Consider the following 14,505-nt stretch of genomic DNA (forward strand, 5'->3'; position numbering starts at 1 on the left):
AAATGTTTGACTTCTTAAAATTCCATGTTGGTAAGGACAGTAGCATTATACATAGGCATTATATAATAGTAATAGTAATGAGGATTTGGGGTATCCAGAATCAAGTTAAGTTAATGAACTCCTTCATTTTCTAGAATGTCTGTGGAATAGTATGTTTATGGAAGTGTCTAATAAACTGTTTTGTGATACAAATGACACACAGTATCAAATATAGTTACAGTCGACAAATCAAAGAGGCAACCCAAGGAATGGGAGAAAATATTTGCAAATGACAGTACAGACAAAAGGTTGATATCCAGGATCTATAAAGAACTTCTCAAACTCAACACACACAACACAGATAATCATGTCAAAAAATGGGCAGAAGATATGAACAGACACTTCTCCAATGAAGACATACAAATGGCTATCAGACACATGAAAAAATGTTCATCACTGGCCATCAGGGAGATTCAAATTAAAACCACATTGAGATACCACCTTACACCAGTTAGAATGGCCAAAATTAACAACACAGTAAACAATATGTGCTGGAGAGGATGTGGAGAAAGGGGAGTCCTCTTACATTGTTGGTGGGAATGCAAGTTGTGCAGCCACTTTGGAAAACAGTGTGAAGATTCCTTAAGAAATTAAAAATAAATCTTCTTTATGACCCTGAAATTGCACTACTGGGTATTTACCCCAAAGATACAGATATAGTGAAAAGAAGGGCCATCTGTACCCCAGTATTTATAGGAGCAATGGCCACAGTCACCAAACTGTGGAAAGAACCAAGATGCCCTTCAATGGACAAATGGATAAGGAAGATGTGGTCCATATACACGATGGAGTATTATGCCTCCACCAGAAAAGATGAATACCCAACTTTTTTATCAACATGGACGGGACTGGAAGAGATTATGCTGAGTGAAATAAGTCAAACAGAGAGAGTCAATTAAAAGAATTATAGTAGAAGTTGAGTCAGATACCCATTATAAAGAAAATAAATTAATAGTGGATGACAAGGTCTGTATGTATTTTAATTAATTAATTAATTTAAAAGATTTATTTATTGAGAGAAAGAGAGCATGCACATGTGTGAACAGAAGGAGGGATAGAGGTAGAAAGACAGAGAGACTCCCCGCTGAGTGTGGAGCCCAATATAGGGCTCCATTCCAGTACCTTGAGATCATGACCTGAGCTGAAATCGAGAGTCCGGTGCCTACCCAACTGAGCTACACAGAGACCCAGTCTGTATGTACTTTAAAGTTTGGATTTGTCAACCTAAAATTGTTAGGAGGCAATAATTAAGCAAAAACATTTATCTGGGAATTAAAGAATTGCAATTCAGAGTACACAGATTTGAGTAGCAGCTCAAATAGTGTCCCACTAGGGACCAATTGTCAGGTACTCTTAAAACCAAAAGGAAATACATGTATACAAGGATTACAAAGAAATTTTGATTGGTGTTAGCCGCAAAAAGCTAATTTTGACTGAATATAATTGGTTGCTAAAGTTGTCATTATGTAAAATCTCTAGAATTTACATTATGTAAAGTCTCTAACAAGTTGCAGTTTTGGGGGCTGAGTCTAGGATATTTACAGCTTGGCCCAGTTCTAAAGCTCATGGTTTTACAGGTGAGGATGTGAAAATGTCTTCTCTCCTTCATGCCTTCCTGGCTTCATTTAAGCACTCATTGACATAAGTGACCTCATTTCATTTCACCTTCCACAGATGACATTTTGCTATCTAACTTTATAGTCCATGAATGTCTATTATTGGTCTAGTTTTCCTGGGAAATCTGCTCTTATCTTTGGCTGTTTACATAGTTTATTAGATAAATCTTGATTATGCATACTGGAGCAAAGTGTTTCAAGATATCTTGATTTGAAAAAATGAAAATATGGAATTTGTTAAAGTTAACTCAAGGACAGATGTGAATTCTCTTGGCAAAGCTTTCTTTTTTTTTAATATTTTATTTATTTGACAGAGAGAAATCACAACTAGGCAGAGAAGCAGACAGAGAGAGAGGAGGAAGCAGGCTCCCCGCGGAGCAGAGAGCCCGATGCGGGGCTCGATCCCAGGACCCCGGGATCATGACCTGAGTCGAAGGCAGAGGCTTTAACCCACTGAGCCACCCAGGCGCCCCTTGGCAAAGCTTTCATAACTGGCCTTTTTAGGGGAAAAGAACTTTGGGAAGATCTCAATACTTCAAGTAAGAGCAAACTAGTATCTTACTCAGAATTCAGGACTATAGCTATATGACTTCAAACTAAATTTTAAAACATGATATGCTAAATTATAGTACTATACTCAGGGTTTCCCCTAAACATGGGGCCCAGCAGCAGCCACAGTTATTTAAAGTCAGTCAAAGCCATCAAATCCCATTCAGCTCTTTTCTTCTCCACTCTACCATTTTTAAATGTCATATTATGCTGCACGACTTTGATAGCAGCTTCTTTTGCTTCCTTTGTCTTTATTAGCTGCCCTTCCATCCCTGCTTTGCAATTGCTACTTTGTTATTATAACCTAATCTCATATCTTATTGGTTACTATAAATAGCATCCAATTCTTTTAGAGCTGACACTCTCAAGTGTTTCATTTTTTTTTTCTTTTCAACTACCTTAACAGGTAGCTAAATTTCCTTTATAAAAATTTTATTTATTAAATTTATTCTTTATATATTATTTATAAACTTACTTCTGTAGCTTCCTCCTCCATGACTACCACCTATGAATTAGACTTTTATTTTAACAAAACAAAACACAAACAAAATCCCAAATCTTCAAAGCTAACCTTAGTAGCAAATTCAAGAAGTCATCCAATTCTAGTTCTACCTGCTTCTGAGCACATGGGAAGTTGTCCTTCACATCCTCCCCTAGGTCAGGTGGCACGCTGTGACTAGTTATGTCCAGTAGGTTGTCAGTAGACAAGCTAAAAAAAGTAATTCCTAGTTAAGACAAACTAACATTCTTCTCCCTGGCCCAAGTCTCCTTATGGGCATTTTCTTGGGACCATGTCTTCCAGTTGAGAGAAATAAAGATGGTCGTGCTCCTGATAACCAGGATCCCTGGGTAATTATTTGGAGCAGATCTTTGAACATGTAACATGAATTAGAAATAAACCTTAGTTTTGACAAGCCATTGAGATTCCCTGGTTACTTTGTTATGCAGTATAACCTTGTTATTGGACTAAAACTCAAATAAAAGCAAATTTTAAAATAAACACATAGTATTTGATGGACCCATGTATTGATAATCCTGGTACAGGTAGAAGCATGGTTTACAATATGCCAGTTAGATATCTAAGGTGGTATAAGGTAATGATATTAACTATGTAATGGACTCCTAGAAAACAATGTTCGGTGTTATCTATTTTTTTAATATTTTATTTATTTATTTGACAGAGAGAGAGGTCACAAGTAGGCAGAGAGGCAGGCAGAGAGAGAGGGAGAAACAGGCTCCCCACTGAGCAGAAAACCCGATGTGAGGCTCGATCCCAGGACCCTGAGATCTTGACTTAAGCGAAGGCAGAGGCCTAAACCACTGAGCCACCCAGGCACCCCTTGGTGTTATCTATTTTTATGGAAGAAAACTGTATTAAAGAAAATGTGGTACCTTTTTTAAAAAAATAAGGTAACATGGGTAATTAGAAAGTTTATATTCCAAAGCTCAGACCCCCTTCATAAACTTCCTGCCTGTAGCTTGTATTTTTCACTTCTATTTGTGTATTTCCTTTCGCTTGTATATTTCCTTTATTTGTAAAATATGGCTTGTGGTAGAAAGAATGGAAACTTATATTTGATTCTTTTAGATTAAACTGAATTCTCATTAGTTTAGTTCAATTCAATCCAGAGATATTCAACAAAAGCTGTAACACTTGAAATTTCTAATGTCAGTGGATAAATATACACATTTTCCTGCATGTCTTCCAATAACAGATATCATTGATCTTTTAAAAATTTCCATAAACAAGAGGGAATAAGCTAATTTTTTTTAACTTTTTTTAAAAATTTATTTATTTTTTCACGAATAAGCTAATTTTTTGTTGGTTTTTATTCTCGTTGGAATTTTGTTGGCTAATGACCAATAAGAATCTCTTTGAGTCAGTTGATATAGCACTCTTTCAGGTTTAATGACTGTGTAATAATCCTTAAAATACGAACAATATACATTTTCACTTCCTCTGTTGATGGACATACCCTTTATTTCCAATTTGTGAGGAAAATAAATCTCTATGTATTATAAGAACTAATCATTTTGTCTGTCATATGAATTGCAAAAATTTTGTTCAGATTTTTAAAAATTAGTTCTTTTATTCATACGGGATGTCATTTTGGTCTAGTGTAAGACAATGGTACCACTTAATATTATTTCAAATTAAGACACAGTTGTATCGTCAGAATTTAGGTAATCCACAATTTTCTCAATAAACTTTTATCTTACATTAAGTTTTCTTCTGTAGATAGGTTTATTTCTAGAATTGCTAGACTCTTCTTCAGATGTTTATCTATTTTTATATAAATCCCATTTTATTCGATTAAAGTGGATTTATAGTATATTTTGATATCATGGCTTGCGGTAATTTACCTCTCTATTCTAGAGGTGTTTCCTCCTATTACTGACTAGAAGTCCAGTGCCTGTTTCTTTTTCACTGTGGGTAACTTCCTCTGCATGGAAGTTTTATGATTGTCTCTTTGTCCTTAGACTTCAGAAGTTTTACCTAAAAATCTTTGTCCTACATATATACCTTTCCTTTTCAGTCTATCCTGAGACTAGAGGAGCTGATTCTTCAACTTATAAAAAATTTCATCTATCATTCCTTTAATTATTCCTCTTTTCTCTCAAGACTTTTATTTTCTTGTGGAACTTGTATTACTTATGTGAGGTCTCCTGGACCTCTCCCTGAAGTATCATCTTTGCCTTCACAATTTTCATTTTTATGTTCTCGCTTGTGTGTTTGGAAGTAGTTATTGCCCTTGATTTTCCAGACTACTCCTATATATCTCCTTTAATTCATGTATTATTTTTTTAGATGGGAAATTATTTTTGTTATTTCCACAAAGTCTCCTAATGCTGTACTTGAACTTCCTAAAGTGTTCTTATTAGTTCTTTACTCAGGGTGACAAGTCTTTGCTCACACTGCTCTACTGGCTGAGCATGGGTTCTGTTTGTTCTGACTGATATTCTTTTTTTATTTTTTTATTTTTTTATTTTTTCAACATAACAGTATTCATTGTTTTTGCACAACACCCCGTGCTCCATGCAAAACGTGCCCTCCCTATTACCCACCACCTGTTCCCCCAACCTCCCACCCCTGACCCTTCAAAACCCTCAGGTTGTTTTTCAGAGTCCATAGTCTCTTATGGTTTGCCTCCCCTTCCAATTTTTTTTTTTTATAAACATATAATGTATTTTTATCCCCAGAGGTACAGGTCTGTGAATCGCCAGGTTTACACACTTCACAGCACTCATGATAGCACTTACCCTCCCCAATGTCCATAACCCCCTTCCCCTCTCCCAACCCCACCTCCCTCCCGCAACCCCCAGTTTGTTTTGTGAGATTAAGAGTCATTTATGGTTTGTCTCCCTCCCAATCCCATCTTGTTTCATTTATTCTTCTCCTATCGCACTAACCCTCCATGTTGCTTCTCCATGTCCTCATATCAGGGAGATCATATGACAGTTGTCTTTCTCCGATTGACTTATTTCACTAAGCATGATGCCCTCTAGTTCCATCCACATCGTCGCTGATATTCTTTAGATGGAAGTTGTTTTTCTTTGTCAGTTTACTGGGGCTCAGGTATCTGTTAAATTTCCTATGAGATGGCAGTCATTAAAGTGGGAAAGTCAGGGGTGCCTGGGTAGCTCAGTGGGTTAAGCTTCTGCCCTCAGCTCAGGCCATGATCTCAGGGTCCTGGGATCGAGCCCCACATTGGGCTCTCTGCTCAGTGGGGAGCCTGCCTCTCTCTCTCTCTCTCTGCCTGCCTCTCTGCCTGCTTGTGATCTCTCTCTCTCTGTCAAAATAAATAAATACAATCTTAAAAAAAAAAGTGGGAAGGCCATCAAAGGTGCTCAGAATTTACCCTCTCCCAGGTTGGGAGTTCAGGAGTAGGCCAGCTGGTCCATCTCCTGTCCCAAGGAAGCCTCCCTGATGCTTCTGGTTCTTGTCCTCCGGCCTCAGAAGCCATCCATGGAGCTCCTTCTTGGCTTTCTAAGGGCAGAAACAACAAACACCCTCATGAGAACATCTGCGATTGTGCTGTCATTGCTGGCTGTTTGTGTTCATAGCTGTCCCTGACTCTGGTCGTCCATAGAGATTGAACTATTACATGATATGGAGCAGGGAATGTTGATGGATGGGATACTTGGATGAGATCAAAACCAGCATTTCCTAACTCCATTCTGGGCTCTCTCCTGCCATCCCATTTTTAAAATTTTCCTACCAATTGATTGTGTAAGCCTTAGTGCAGCCTCTACAGGTTCTGAATATGTTTTGAAGCTTCTTTGTTAATGGAGACTTATTAGAAAGAAAGACCTTTTAAGGCAAGAGCTATATATTTTATTTTAAGTGAAACAAAGAGTGTATGAAGAGCTCTGCCCAGTCGATACTCAGTCAGTGTTGCTGGCTGACTGAAGTAGCTTTAATGTAGCTAGGTTAAAGGGAGAGAGGAGTCTTTCATTTTCTTTTGAGGAAAATTTAAAATTTTCTTTAAAAATTTTGGTTTTGTTTATAGATATATTTTTTAATATTTGAATTTTCTCAATATTCATTATGAGTAAATACATTTTTTAAAGTTTTATAATGGATGCCAACATAAGAGATCTTAAGTTGGATGTTTTCTCTTTGATTTATATTTAATACAAAGGGCTTTATATTGTGCTAATGCTATAGTTAGATACCACTTTTTTTGGAAGAGGTAAGATTATCATGAAGCACAATTGAATGTAGATGTTCTGAAGGCCCATTATTCTTTGTAAGGTTTTAATTTTTTAAATACATTCATAAGCATCAAGCTAAAGAGTAAGGGACTTACAAACCATAAAAATTATTATATTTGTGCCTTTTTTCCCCTTATGTTCTGAATGATAAACAAAATTTTCCGATCTATAATCAAAATATTCACATACATGTAAACAAACAAGGTTATTTGGAAGAACATCATTAGCTAATATATGACCAGAATTAGTCACATATATCTCCATGTATCATGTTATTCATCCATAAAAGAAATGGACAGAGGCTTACTCTTCATCACTAGCTAGGGCTTTGGCCCCCAAATCTCTATCAACATACATGGTGAGCTATATCTCAACACAAGTGAACCCTAATGCCTATCTTTCCCTCTCTGTCTTCCAGCTCAGAATTGAAGAAAAGCAGCCAGACTGCTGGTTCCATTCCTTTTCTCTTCTCAATTTTTCAATCAGGAGAAGATCTAAGCTGGGAATTCTATGAAAACTTCCAAAAGGACAGTCATCTCAAGAGGAAAAATTCACTCCACAGAGAAGATAGAGCTCTTCACTCATTTCTCTTCCTCTTCAAAAATCTTCTGCCTTGTTAGCATCTGAGTTCCTTAATCTGGAGAAAAGAAAGAGGGAATGGGTGGCAACACAGGGCTCCTTCTCATGAGGTGGTCTCTGAGTGTGGCCCACGAACCACCCTGTCAAGATAGGTTGTCTACAGAGTGTCTTATAAGCAGTCCCCACATAACAGGGATGAGGCAATTTTATTCAAACAAAACTTTCACAGAAATCTTTTATTATTAATAATTCTTTAAAAATTGTTGCATTGTTATGGTACACATAACATAAATGCCTTAACCATTTAAATATGTAGTCAAAATAAATGAATAAATATGTAGTCACAAAAATAATAAATTAAAAAAATTTTTAAATAAAAATGTAGTCCCATTGTTGTGAAATCATCACTACCATCCATCTCCGGAATTCTCCTCTGACTAAATTGAAACTCTGTTCCCATTGAATAATAACACCCCACCACACTCTTCTCCACAGCCCCTGGCAACCACCATTCTACTTTTGTCTGTATGAATTTGACTGTTTGAGAGACTTCGTATAAGTAGAATCACACAAGATTTATCTTTTTGTGACTGGCTTATTTTACTCCACGTGATGTCCACAAGTTTCATGCATATCATATTAATAATTCTTATATTCTTAAACTTTACACTTGTGCTGAAAAAACTGCTTTTGACATATTGTACAACTTGTAATTATTTAATAGTGTAAGTTTATCTCTACTATCAGTTCCTCATCCCATTTGTATGTTATTATTAATATTTGTTGATTAAGCATGTTTTTAATGTTACTGCTATTTCTATAATTCATCAATGGTGAATAGCTTGAAAATACTTTTTAGAAGTGAATGTAGTCATAAAAATGATAATATTAAAGCTTCAGCTCACAGTAATATTATAATGTGAACAATGAAAAAAATCCCAGGAAAAATACCAAGTATCGACCTATTTCTATTAGAATTGATGCACTTGAGTGTAAGGAATCTAAACGAAAATCTGAAAAAGGAAGCTCATGTGGTTGGGTAAAAGTTTATGTCATCTGACCAGCAGTTTGCTCCAAGATGACAGTGTGCTGTCTTTTATAACACTGTGAAAAGGTGGCATAAAGCTGTTGCAGTTTTAAAAATTAATTTTAAATAAAGGAACTCTTCTGGCAAATGAGAGTTTTCTAATGCTTTGCAATTGGAAGGATTTTAATATTAAAATTTAGATTAAAAAAAACGGTGGTTTCATGCAAGTGCAACAGTCTTTCTGGAAACTCTATCACTAGGTGATGTTTTCCTAGGTCAGCACTCATTACTGTGATAACTCTTCTTCGGCCTTCTAACTGCTGCCCTGTCCAGCTTCCTTCATTGCACCAGCCACACAGTCCAAACCTCTAATTTGTAAACCATAGAGTTCCCTATGTCTTTTCTCCAAAGGCATTGTAACCAGCACTTTCAACACCTTACCAACAGATTGCTTAGCTTTTTCCTTCGATTCTTTTCTCTCTGGTTTTTGGCACTCATTCCTAGTTAGTATTTCCTATAACACATTGTCATGGACCAAATCTCAAATGCTGCCATTTTAAGGTTGTATTCGTTGCTCATTTTTCTGCTATGAATTTCATATTTATTTCCCATTTATAAAATGCCATATGTGCAGTATCAGCCTCCTGACATGGTAAAGTTATATTCTTTTTTTTTTTAATGCTTTGAAAATTTAAGAGCAGTTAAGATACTTCCTATCACAAACTTCTCATCAGAGGAAATAAAATACTTGGGTAAAATGGTAACACCTTGACAGATTGTTTTTATTACCCAGAGAGTGGTGTTCTACAACTCTCCTGAACTATTTTAAATGGGATAAAATCATACTGTTATTGTAACAGGAAGCCTATATGTACAAAGACATTGAAGGGATGCTTCTTATTTGTGGTTATCAAGTCATTTTTCTTTTCCAGCATTATTATCCTCCACTTGGAGATTATAAAGGGAAAAACCACAAGGTTAAGAGACTTCCTTATGGCAAACAATTAATCTATTGCAGGGGTCAGGAGGAAACTTCCCAAGCAACAGTCTGGCCTTGCTAATCAGTAGACATGATTCCTTCGTGTAGGGCAGCTTGGTCTGAAAACACTACAGGGGGGAACTAAATAAATAAAACGTGAGCTATAGGTGGCCAAGTGGCTCCTTTGTTTGCTGGAAGACTACCCGAGACAAAAGAGGCTCTATGTTCAGCAGGAAGTAAGGAGGCAAATTTGCTCGTCTGTCTTGAGAACACACGTGCTCATTGCTACCTGCATTCAGCTGACATATACTCCTTCCATTCAAATGTACTCCAGCTCGGACTACAACCACAGACAGTTCTCCAACTATATGAACTGTTCAATTTTAGATGTGTGAAACCTCCAGAACAGTCAAGTAAACAACTATTCAATATCAAACAGAATTCTCAAAGAAGTCTATAGTCTTAATAATTTGTGCTCACTCCTAGAAGAAAAGGACTAACATGGGTAAGAATCTGCTATGGATAGAGATCTCTCCCTGCTGCACACTACATAAGACTGCACAAAAGAAGTCATAGACACGACTTTAAAGGAACGGAATTCGCAATGGGAGAAGATGAAGATGTTTTCTGGAGGGGAAAAGATGAGTTGAAGGAGAGCAGCTTCGGAATCTCAAATGCTGAACCTGAAGAAAATTGTTGGTTTACTTATAAAACACAAGTGAAAGAGGATACCTTAGGACTGCAGAACAGGAGTGGATTATTTAAACAGTATTAGAGAAAATTAGACAAATACATGGAACACAAAGCAGAACAGAGGATAACTCATTATACCCAGAAGACTTTTAATGTGTTAGAAAAGAGCAGGAAAGAGAACAAATGTTATCAGGGAATAAGACCACTACCAGCTCTTTGCAGCTGAATACTCTGGAATCACACATGTCCCCAGTATTTGCTACTTGTTATTGATTGTCCTTGCTATAGTTTTTATCACCATTAATAATATTCTTGTCTTGGGGTGCCTGGGTGGCTCAGTGGGTTAAGCCACTGCCTTCGGCTCAAGTCATGATCTCGGGGTCCTGAGATCGAGTCCCGCATCGGGCTCTCTGCTCGGCAGGGAGCCTGCTTCCCTCTCTCTCTCTCTGCCTGCCTCTCTGTCTGCTTGTGATCTCTCTCTGTCAAATAAATAAATAAAATCTTTAAAAAAATTAATAATATTCTTGTCTTGCTCTATCTTGAAGATCAAGGGTCACAGTGGGGCCTTCTCTGCAAGCTCACACTGGACCAGGCTTTGTTTTTTTTTTTTTTTTAATTTTATTTATTTGACAGAGAGAAATCACAAGTAGGCAGAGAGGCAGGCAGAGAGAGGAGGAAGCAGGCTCCCTGCGGAGCAGAGAGCCCGATTCGGGGCTCGATCCCAGGACCCTGAGATCATGACCTGAGCCGAAGGCAGCGGCTCAATCCACTGAGCCACCCAGGCGCCCCTGGACCAGGCTTTGTATCCAATTTCCTACCCCACCCCATGCATACCTGTCTCACAGTACCTAGCATGTTAGCCAGTCATTAACAGTGGCACATTACATTACATTACGTTACATAGTAAGCTCCCTGTGGACACAGACACCGTCTTTGTACTCTCAGTGTCTAGGACTGAACATGGCAAAGACAAAGTACTCAGAAATATTTGACCTAAGGGAAAATTACTTTATTCCACCTCAAGTAGAAGATGAATTTTATTCTAAATGTGAAGACTCTGCAAGCCAAATGTAAATAGACGTAGGCTAAATCAACAGCTTTCATTTGGTTTGTAAATCATAACCTTGATTCCTCTGTTCAGTTAAGTTTTCTAGGTTTTCAAATCTGGGCCAGAAATCTGCACCTGGGGCCTCGCCTTCCTTCTTCCTGCCACGAGTACATATTCTTGTATCTCAGTTTCTCTCAAGTGAGTTCTTTGACTTCCTATCCAAAGCTGGGGACTCTACAAATTTTTCTTACTTTAATTAATAGTCTAGAGTCAAGATACTTAACCAAAAGCTTCAAAATATCCTTTACATTTCTCATCAAAATATCCTTTACATTTCTCATTGGTGAGCTACCCTCCCTCATATCATCTCCTAATAGCCATCCAGTTTATCCTAGGGCTCTAGTATGTCACATGCATAGCAGAGCATGGGAGAGAAATGTCATGAAGATGCTGCGACATTGGTGAAGTTTCTAGTGCATCAGTGGTCCAAAGTTTATGCTAGACGATCCCCTCCAGGGCACATGATAGATGGATGTACCTTATACATTTTACCACCAAAAATAAAATAAAATAAAAATAACACAGAAGGAGGTGACCTTGAGTTGATTACTCCAAGATCATTAAATGGGAACAAAAGATGGCATGCCTGACTGAGTAAAGAACATAACCCAAGGTCTAAAGATGTGAAACAGCATGCTTTCTGTGGGGAAGCAAAAGCAATTTGATATCATTAGAACATAAAGTGAAGGCAAGGAGTTCTGGGAGAAGGGATTGGAAAGATAGAGTTAAAACCACGGAAGAGTCTTATTTAAGAGAGATATTTTATCTTTGTTTCCCCCAGAAAGCAGGGCCTGAGCCAAAGTTCATGTGTTACTAATTTATTAGAAACTATTACAGGAGGGGCACCTGGGTAGCTCAGTCAGGTAAGCATCCACTCTTGATTTCTGCTCAGGTCATGATCAGGGTCCTGGGATAGAGCTTAGTGTCGGGCTCCCTGCTCAGTGGGAAGTCTGCTTGAGGATTCTCTCTCCTCTTCTGCCGCCCCTACCCCCCTAAAATAAACAAATAAATCTTAAAAAAAAATAAAGAAAAGAAAATATCACAGGAACACAGGAAAAGGACAAGGGAAGTGATATTAAGACAGAAGCAAGACCGAACTGAGGAGGTTACCAAGCTATCCTGTGCAACTGATCACTCAGTCTCACAGAATTTATCTTCTGAGAAACCTCATGAACAACTGCATTGAAAGATAGCCTGTTCAGGAAGAGAAGCATAGAAAGATTAATCTGCCAGTTTTCAATTTCTATTGTTCAAAAATTCACCCTGATATGGGTTAAGTCCTCCCATTTGCTTACAGTCCCAGAATCAAGTACTCCACTGTATACCAAATGTTTTTGAAACAGTGAGAACTCCTCTGAGTCAGAAGTCATAGCCTTGTCCCAGAAACTTGTGTGTTTGCACGGATCTCTGCTATCAGGTCTTGCCAGAGCCCACACATAGCAGCCTTACCCACCACAATCACCTCTCCTGTGTGAGTGGTGTGGAAACATCCGTAATAGTCTGAACTTACTGTAGAAATCTCTCTTGCTGACTCCTCATGAATAGTTTGGATTAGTATTCACAAGTATGCTTGTTAATACTAACAAGTATATGCTACCTCCAAAATCGAGAAAGTTCAAGTGTTGTTCTATTTCTTGGAGAAAGTTGATTTTAGAGATGATGCTTTGGAATGTCTCAAAACATTGGACCATTCAGCAGTGGGACATGGTCCTACATTTTTGTCAACATTATCTCTAACTTCTGGCATATATGTGTTGTACTAATACCTTAAGATACTTATCACTTTCCACTCATGACTTTTAAATCACATTAGGTCATTAGTATAGTTGGTCTATATCAAGACAGTCAATGTCCCTGAAGACTCTACTTTGACAGAAAGCTGGGGAGTTGACAGAGGTCAGGGTCAAGAGAGTAAATGGGTGCTTCTGCCCCCACCACATTAAAGTAAACTGCTTTGGAATCCCTCTACTGATGGGCGCAAGGAGAATACATTTGCCAGATCAGCATCTGCAAACCAAGCGTCCTTGGCTGCTGTACTTTTAAATTTATGATAGCCCATCAGTGTCCACCACAATCCTGTTTGTGTGTATGTGTGTTTTTGTTTTGTTTTCTTTTTCTCTGTTTTCAGTGGCTAGATGGATGAATTGAATGAGAATATAATGAAGACCGCTACTCTGGAAACTTTTAAGTCTTTTGAGGAAGTGTTGCTCTGGATTTCCTCCCAGGATTCAGTATTTCTTCTGCTTATCTACTTTGATTAGGGAGTGGGAATTCTATACCTTCAACTTATCCTTTTCCTATCAAACTGCCCCCCTGCTCCACTGCTCAGGACAATTTTTGCCAGGTTCTAAGTTTCTTTTCAAAATTATATACTTAGGGATTAAGAGGTAGCCAAAAGGGTGGGTTTAAGGGCTCATTGTACCCACTCTTAACGTAAATCAAAACTTCATTTATAATTTATTTCTATAAACCTGTATTCTACCAGTAGCCATGCTCTAACCAGAAGATCAAAATGATACTTCAAGATGGGATTGGGAGGGAGACAAACCATAAATGACTCTTAATCTCACAGAACAAACTGGGGGTTGCTGGGGGGAGGTGGGGTTGGGAGAGGGGGAGGGGGTTATGGACATTGGGGAGGGTATGTGCTATTGTGAGTGCTGTGAAGTGTTGTAAACCTGTACCCCTGGGGATAAAAATACATTACATGTTTATTAAAAAAAATTGGAAGGGGAGGCAAACCATAAGAGACTATGGACTCTGAAAAACAACCTGAAGGTTTTGAAGGGTCAGGGGTGTGAGGTTGGGGGAACAGGTGGTGGGTAATAGGGAGGGCACGTATTGCATGGAGCACTGGGTGTTGTGCAAAAACAATGAATACTGTTATGCTGAAAGAAATAAATAAATTAAATTAAAAAAAATGATACTTCGTGGTATCATCTCAGACCCAATAAATGTTGATGAAAAATTAATATATTCCCCATTCTGTAGTGTGCAGTTACTGTGATAAATCATCTTAGGTCACTTTGGGGAAGGATTAGAAGAATATTTAATGCTGGACGCCTGGGTTGCTCAGTTGGTTAGGCAGCTGCCTTCGGCTCAGGTCATGATCCCAGCGTCCTGGGATCGAGTCCCGCATTGGGCTCCGTGCTTGGTGGGGAGCCTGCTTCTCTCTCTGTCTCTGCCTGCCACTCTGTCT

Source organism: Meles meles, chromosome 14 (genome assembly GCF_922984935.1).
Source record: "Meles meles chromosome 14, mMelMel3.1 paternal haplotype, whole genome shotgun sequence".
In the NCBI taxonomy this organism is placed as follows: Eukaryota; Metazoa; Chordata; class Mammalia; order Carnivora; family Mustelidae; genus Meles; species Meles meles.